At 43.2% G+C, this 8,448-nt stretch overlaps 1 protein-coding gene across 1 annotated transcript in view; it reads left to right on the top strand.

Annotated features, from left to right (window-relative positions):
- The first annotated feature begins 398 nt into the window (after positions 1–398).
- The window catches only part of LOC121577152 (receptor-type tyrosine-protein phosphatase beta-like), a 45,674-nt gene continuing 37,624 nt past the window's right edge, over positions 399–8,448 (top strand). Inside the window, exon 1 of the mRNA XM_045219737.1 lies at positions 399–485. The gene's annotated coding sequence lies outside the window, so the exon portion shown is untranslated. The remainder of the gene's footprint in view (positions 486–8,448) is intronic.

Below are 8,448 nucleotides of genomic sequence, written 5' to 3'. Positions count from 1 at the left end.
ATGCTTCAACACTGAGCACTATAAAAGCCTAAGAACACCATGTTAATCCAACTGATTTTGTTTAAATTTTGCAGTATTCTGGGCACTGGAACGGCATGCTATTGTCCAGCCTTATCTCTAGACATTGGCACTAGAGGGGCTGGAACAGACTGGCAAGGCTGGGTACAAAAGATAGAGGGAAAGGGGGTAGGAGAAAGAGAAAGTGAGAGGGAAGGAGAAGGGGGTCTAAAAGAAAAGGAGCGCAAGGGAGAGAGAGAGAGAGGAGGGGGTCACCCAGGGACCGCCCTGGCTCAGCATGGGAGTGCACCAACACCCTTCCACCCCTCCACCCTCTCCCTCCATTTATCTGGCCCCGTGGGACCAGGTCTGCCACAGTCTCTCTGACCTCAGCTCCCAGATGGAACACAATGGGTCAGCAGGGAGAAGACCCGGAGAGACCAGCATATACCTCACCCTAGCCACTGTATCAAGACACACTTCAAAAAGTAGGTATGTTGCTTTATCTTACTTTTGGAAATCATTAGAACATGTATTTTACAAAGGAATTTAGTCTATAAGTCAGATTTTTTTGGGAGGACAGGTGCTTCTACCTTTGCAGCATGTTGCACTGAATAAGTGGATCAGAGGATCTTACAGGTGCATCACCATCACCATCGTGAGTCAAGGTTTGCTATCATACAGCATTCTCTCTGTTTCTGTACTGTCATCCCTCTGTTGAAAATAGTACTACAGCTTAAATCACTGTCCATTAACAGTATGTTGCGGTCAACTAAACTAGTGTTCCCCAACCCTGGTCCTCGTACCACCGACAGTACACATTTTTATTGTAACCCTGGACAAGCACACCTGATTAAACTTGTCAACTAATCATCAAGCCCTCAATGAGTTGAATGAGGTGTGTTTGTCCAGGGCTACATGAAAATGTATACTGTTGGGGGTACTGGAGGACCAGGGTTGGGGAACACTGGACTAAACTGAGCTGCATACCTGCCATGTGGTGTCAGTCTGGACACCGAGATGAGACAGGGATGAGCAAGAAACCATAAGGGGACTTTAGGGACCAAACCAGGACATACCGGAATCGGGAGGAGAGGACACACATATACAGTGTATTCGGAAAGTATTCAGACCCCTTGACTTATTCCACATTCTGTTACGTTACAGCCTTATTCTACAATGAATTAAATCGTTTTTTCCCTCATCAATCTACACACAATACCCGATAATGACAAAGCAAAAACAGTTTATTTATTTATTATTGCAAATAAAAAACAGAAATACCTTATTTATGTAAGTATTCAGACTTGAAATTGAGCTCAGGTGCATCCTGTTTCCATTGATCATCCTTGAGATGTTTCTACAACATGATTGGAGTCCACCTGTGGTAAATTCAATTGATTGGACATGATTTGGAAAGGCACACACCTGTTTATATAAGGTCCCACAGTTGACAGTGCATGTCAGAGCAAAAACCAAGCCATGAGGTCGAAGGAATTGTCCATAGATCTCAGAGACGGGATTGTGTCGAGGCACAGATCTGGGGAAGGGTACCAAAACATTTCTTCACCATTGAAGGTCCCCAAGAACACAGTGGCCTCCATCATTCTTAAATGGAAGAAGTTTGGATCAACCAAGACTCTTCCGAGTGCTGGCCGCCCGGCCAAACTGAGCAATCGGGGGAGAAGGGCCTTGGTCAGGGAGGTGACCAAGAACCCAATGGTCACTCTGACAGAGCTCCAGAATTCCTCTGTGGAGATGGGAGAAAATTCCGGAAGGACAACCATCTCTGCAGCACTCCACCAATCAGGCCTTTATGGTAGAGTGGCCAGATGGAAGCCACTCCACAGTAAAAGGCACATGACAGCCTGCATGGAGTTTGCCAAAAGGCACATAAAGACTCTCAGACCATGAGAAACAAGATTCTCTGGTCTGATGAAACCAAGATTGAACTCTTTGGCCTGAATGCCAAATGTCACGTCTGGAGGAAAGCTGGCACCATCCCTACTGTGAAGCATTCTGTGGGGATGTTTTTATGCGGCAGGGACTGGGAGACTAGTCAGGATCGAGGGAAAGATGAATGGAGCAAAGTACAGAGAGATCCTTGATGAAAACCTGCTGCAGAGCGCTCAGGACCTCTAGACCAGAGGTTCGCCTTCCAACAGGACAATGACCCTAAGCATACAGCCAAGACAATGCAGGAGTGGCTTTGGGGTAAGTCTCTGAATGTCCTTGAGTGGCCCAGCCAGAGCTCGGACTTGAACACATTCTAACATCTCTGGAGAGACCTAAAAATAGCTGTGCAGCGACGCTCCCCATCCAACCTGACAGAGCTTGAGAGGATCTGCAGAGAAGAATGGGAGAAACTCCCCAAATACAGGTCTGCCAAGCTTGTAGCGTCATACCCAAGAAGACTCAAGGCTGTAATTGCTGCCAAAGGTGCTTCAACAAAGTACTGAGTAAAGGGTCTGAATACTATATGCAATGTAATATTTACATTTACAAGTTTTTCTTTTTTTATTTGCAAACATTTCTAAAAACCTGTTTTTGCTTTGTCATTATGGTGTATTGTGTGTAGATTTATGAGAAGAAGAAAAAAATCCATTTTAGAATAAGGCTGTAACGTAACAAAATGTGGAAAACGTCAAGGGGTCTGAATACTTTCCGAATGCACTGTAGCTGACAAAATCACAGACAGACAGACAGACAGACAGAAAATGTGTGAGTGAGATGGTAATGGTAAAGATTTTCAGTTTTAAATTATGACCGACCATAGTTCTCTGAAACAATAGAAGCTTTCTTTGTGTACAACAGCCAGAAGGTCTCTTTGAATGCTGTTTCTGTTGTGTTGTTGGTTTGTGAAGGTTGTTGTAGTGGAGTGACAGCCTAAGTTTCTTTTTTTTTTTTTTTTTTATTGTGTGAAAGCAGATTATTTTATTTTGTAAAGCAGAAGACAGTTAGTCTGGCTAACACCTAACTCTTGAAGTCCTCCTGACTTCAGAGTCTGGAATGTCTCTTTGATGTTGTCGGCACAATGCGTTGATAATGAAGGGGGTTGTGCTTTTACCTGTTGGTTCTCCTCTGTGTCTTTCTCACTCAACCCACACACAGCCCATGAGTGCTGCCCCCTTCCATTACAATGGTTAGACTTTCAAATTCAAACAACGAGAGGTCTCAACCCTGAGGAAAAAAAACATTTGAGAGAACCAATCAAACCCGTCTCTCAATTTCTGAGTGAATATTGCATTACCAAACGGCCTCCTTTCCAGACCAGTGTGTCACAGCTCTCCCTGCGCTGTGGGTCACGTGGGTTGCGTCAGCCAGGCTAGAAGACAATATCAATGCAGAAGTCACTACTGCAGTGCTGGGTGTCTGTGGGTTGTTGCTGTTCAGTTCAGATATTTAAGAGCATTATCAATATTTCCCCTATATTCATTTACTGTAGCAGTGGCAACAAACTCTCACAGACGTAACTGTTCACTTATACGTTCTCTTCAAATTAGATACAAAAAACCCAACAATTGTGGTCTTTCTAACAACAGTTGTTGCTGTGTCAATGAGTGAAGGTCCAGGACAGGTTAGTCCTTTATGTGTCAATGACGTGAAGATTGAAGGTACGGTAGGTTGAGGCTGATGGGAGGATGTGGAAGAAGGAAGGAGGAGATGTCCTGCTCAGAGAGAGAGAGCGAGAGAGAGCTCTCCCCCTCCTCATCCTTTTCCTCCTCCCCTTCGCACTCCCCTGACTAGCAGTGGCTCGTGGACCAAAAAGTAAATGTTATGCCCTGATTCACACCCCTTGACTTGTTCCTCATTTTATTGTGCTACAGATTGAATTTCAAATGGATTAAATTGAGTTTTTTGTCACTGGCCTACACACAATAACCCATAATGTGAAAGTGGAATTATGTTTTTCAAAATGTTTATGTTTTTCAAAATGTTTGTCCAGGGCTACAACGAAAATGTATACTGTTGGGGGTACTCGAGGACCAGGGTTGGGAAACACTGGACTAAACTGAGCTGCATGCATACCTGCAAACAGACTAACTATTCACTTATAAGTTCTCTTAAAATTAGATACAAAAAACTCAACAGCTGTGGGCTTTCTAACAACAGTTGTTGCTGTGCCAATGAGTGAAGGTCCAGGACAGGTTAGTGCTTCATGTGTCAATGACATGTGAAGGTTGAAAGTACAGTGGGTGGAGGCTGACAGGAGGATGTGGATGAAGGGTGGAGGAAATGTCCTGCTCAGAGAGAGCGCTCCCCCTCATCCTTCTCCTCCTCCCCTCCACTCTCCCCTGACTAGCACAGGATGTCAGGGAGGGGGTAGAGTGTTCCGCAGGGGAAAGGGACGAGACGGGAGGTCAGGAGAGAGAGGGTTGATTTAGGACCCACTCCTACTGGAGATAAGAGCAGGAAAAAAGTGCTGAGCCTGAGCGAAGGCCCCAAAACTCTGCTGACCCAGGAGATTCTCTGGGGCTCTACAAACAAGTGTTGTAGCCCTTTTCTGAGTTTCTCTCTCTCTTTCACTCTCTCTCTACCACTAGCCAGTCCATTCCGTTCACTATTACCCATTCACAATCAATTATTTTGTGACATGCATGTAAACAAAATATGGAAGCATATGACTTACTAACTTACACCTTCCTATGGCCCTAAAATCATGGGCTCCATCTTCTTTATGCAGTTTGGTGTTGTGTTCTCACCCAATGTTGCAACTGCCTTGTATTTTGAGGCTCATATGCCAATGGTAATATGTGTTTGTTTGTGTTTGTGTGCAGGGCTGGCATGATTCATGTCTGTGAAGCCATGACTCACTGGGTACAAACTGATTGAATCAACGTTGTTTCAATGTAATTTGTCAGCATATTGTGATGTGGAATCTACATGGAAAATACATTGGATTTTTTTTTAAGTCATCAATGTAAACTGTTGTTTTGAGGGTGAAACTTCAACCACAGGATTATGTCATGGTAACCAATTTCCAACATCGACAAACCTTGTATAAAATATGTTGAATTTGCACCTTTGGAACAACGTCAGATTTTCAACGTTATATCCACTATCAGAAAAAAACAATAGGCTGGGCAGCACCTCCTACTGGAGAGTTGATCTATCTACAGCTATCCCTTTGGTCTCCCATCCAGGGTTTTAACCAAGCCCAGCCCTACTTATCTTTGATATTTGTCACTGACTACTACGAATGTGCTATCGTGAGAATAATCTCCACTTAATAACTAAATAGATTCACTGTTGCTATCGAAGTCATTCCAAAGGGTAGGTTTAACAGAGCAAATGAAATATAAGTCATATATCATCAATGATAATATTTAGGCCTATATAGCATTTGTGAAGTCATTAACATCTTAAGGATCGGACCCTTTTTTTCAATTGTCGCCTAAAATGACATACCAAAATCTAACTGCCTGTAGCTCAGGACTTGAAGCAAGGATATGCATATACTTGGTATCATTTGAAAGAAAACACTTTGAAGTTTGTGGAAATGTGAAATTAATGTAGGAGAATGTAAGACATTAGATCGGGTAAAAGATAATACAAACAAAAAAACATGCGTTTTTCTATTTTTTTGTTTGTTGCATCATCTTTGAAATGCAAGAGAAAAGCCAGACAGTGATGTACGAATGTAGGTGTAATTTACATGTTGTCCACAAGATGGCAGCATTGTGTGTGCAAAGTTTCAGACTGATCCAATGAAGAATTACATCACTACACAATATTTTGTATCAAGTCTGCCAGGAGTTTCCCCAAATGTTCCGAATTGGTCAATTTATACATTTTCAAGTATATAACTATAGAGAACATACAAAAATGCTATGGTAATAAAACATTTTTTTTGCTGTAATAGCTACAGTAAATTGGACACTGCAGTTAGATTAACAAGAATTTAAGCTTTCTGCCCATATAAGACATGTCTATGTCCCGGAAAGTTGCCGTTGATTACAATGCCATTTTAGTCACATATCGCATATTGTGCAGCAACCGTCCCAGTATAGGGACACCGATCCCGTAGAGGTTAACTGCTATTGTTTCAATTCAACCCAGGATTGAACTAAAAATAGACAATACATACAGTTGAAGTCGAAGTTTACATACACTTAGGTTGGAGTCATTAAAACTTGTTTTTCAACCACTCCACAAATTTCTTGTTAACAAACTATACTTTTGGCAAGTCAGTTAGGACATCTACTTTGTGCATGACACAAGTAATTTTTCCAACAATTGTTTACAGACAGATTATTTCACTTATTATTCACAGTACCACAATTCCAGTGGGTCAGAAGTTTACATACATTAAGTTGACTGTGCCTTTAAACAGCTTGGAAAATTCCAGCAATTATGTCATGGCTTTAGAAGCTTCTGATAGGCTAATTGACATCATTTGATTCAATTGGAGGTGTCCCTGTGGATGTATTTCAAGGCCTACCTTCAAACTCAGTGCCTCTTTGCTTGACATCATGGGAAAATCAAAAGAAATCAGCCAAGACCTCAGAAAAACAATTGTAGACCTCCACAAGTCTAGTTCATCCTTGGGAGCAATTTTCAAATGCCTGAAGGTACCACGTTCATCTGTACAAACAATAGTACGCAAGTATAAACACTATGGGACCACGCAGCCGTCATACCGCTCTGGAAGGAGCCGCGTTCTGTCTCCTAGAGATGAACGTACTTCGGTGCGAAAAGTGCAAATCAATCCCAGAACAACATCAAAGGACCTTGTGAAGATGCTGGAGGAAACGGGTACAAAAGTATTTATATCCACAGTAAAACGAGTCCTATACAGACATAACTTGAAAGGCCGCTCAGCAAGGAAGAAGCCACTGCTCCAAAACCGCCATAAAAAAGCCAGACTACGGTTTGCAACTGCACATGGGGACAAAGATCGTACTTTTTGGAGAAATGTCCTATGGTCTGATGAAACAAAAATTGAAATGTTTGGCCATAATGACCATTGTTATGTTTGGAGGAAAAAGGGGGTAGCTTGCAGGCCAAAGAACACCATCCCAACCGTGAAGCACGGGGGTGGCAGCATTAAATCAAATCAAATCCAATTTTATTTGCCACATGCGCTGAATACAACAGGTGTAGACATTACAGTGAAATGCTTACTTACAAGCCCTTAACCAACAATGCATTTTTTAAAGTTGTTCTTTTTTAATGTTAAGTAAAAAAATATATAAGCAAATAACTAAAGAGCAGCAGTAAAATAAAATAACAGACTATATACAGGGGGGTACCGTACCACCTGGGGGCGGCCCGTCAGGAAGTCCAGGATCCAGTTGCAGAGGGAGGTGTTTAGTCCCAGGATCCTTAGCTTAGTGATGAGCTACACTATGGTGTTGAACGCTGAGCTGTAGTCAATGAACAGCATTCTCACGTAGGTGTTCCTCTTCTCCAGGTGGGAAAGGGCAGTGTGGAGTGCAATAGAGATTGCATCATCTGTGGATCTGTTGGGGCGGTATGCAAATTGGAGTCGGTCTAGGGTTTCTGGGATAATGGTGTTGATGTGAGCCATGACCAGCTTTTCAAAGCACTTCATGGCTACTGACGTGAGTGCTACAGGTCGGTAGTCATTTAGGCAGGTTATCTCAGTGTCCTTGGGCACAGAGACTATGGTGGTCTGCTTGTTGGTATTACAGACTCAGTCAGTGACATGTTGAAAATGTCAGTGAAGACACTTGCAAGTTGGTCAGCACATGCTCAGAGTACACGTCCTGGTAATCCGTCTGGCCCTGCGGCCTTGTGAATGTTGACCTGCTTAAAAGTCTTACTCACATTGGCTACGGAGAGCGTGATCACATAGTCATCCGGAACAGCTGGTGCTCTCATGCATGCTTCAGTGTTGCTTGCCTCGAAGCGAGCATAGAAGTGATTTAGCTCGTCTGGTAGGCTTGTGTCACTGGGCAGCTCGCGGCTGTGCTTCCCTTTGCAGTCTGTAATAGTTTTCAAGCCCTGCCACATCCGACGAGTGTCAGAGCCGGTACGATTCAATCATAATCCGGTTTTGACTCTTTGCCTGTTTGATGGTTCGTCAGCGGGCATAGCGGGATTTCTTATAAGTGTCCAGGTTAGAGTCCCGCTCCTTGAAAGCGGCAGCTCTACCCTTTAGCTCAGTGCGGATGTTGCCTGTAATCCATGGCTTCTGGTTGGGGTATGTACGTACGGTCACTGTGGGGACGACGTCATTGATGCGCTTATTGATGAAGCCAGTGACTGATGTGGTGTACTCCTCAATGCTATCTGAAGAATCCTGGAACATATTCCAGTCTGTGCTAGCAAAACAGTCCTGTAGCTTAGCATCTGCATCATCTGACCACTTTTTTATTAACCGAGTCACTGATGCTTCCTGCTTTAGTTTTTGCTTATAAGCAGGAATCAGTAGGATAGAGTTATGGTAAGATTTGCCAAATGGAGGGCGAGGGAGAGCTTTGTATG

Source organism: Coregonus clupeaformis, unplaced genomic scaffold (genome assembly GCF_020615455.1).
Source record: "Coregonus clupeaformis isolate EN_2021a unplaced genomic scaffold, ASM2061545v1 scaf2699, whole genome shotgun sequence".
NCBI classification, from domain to species: Eukaryota; Metazoa; Chordata; class Actinopteri; order Salmoniformes; family Salmonidae; genus Coregonus; species Coregonus clupeaformis.
Note: the sequence above shows the minus strand (reverse complement) of the source record. Positions and strands in the feature narration are given on the sequence as shown.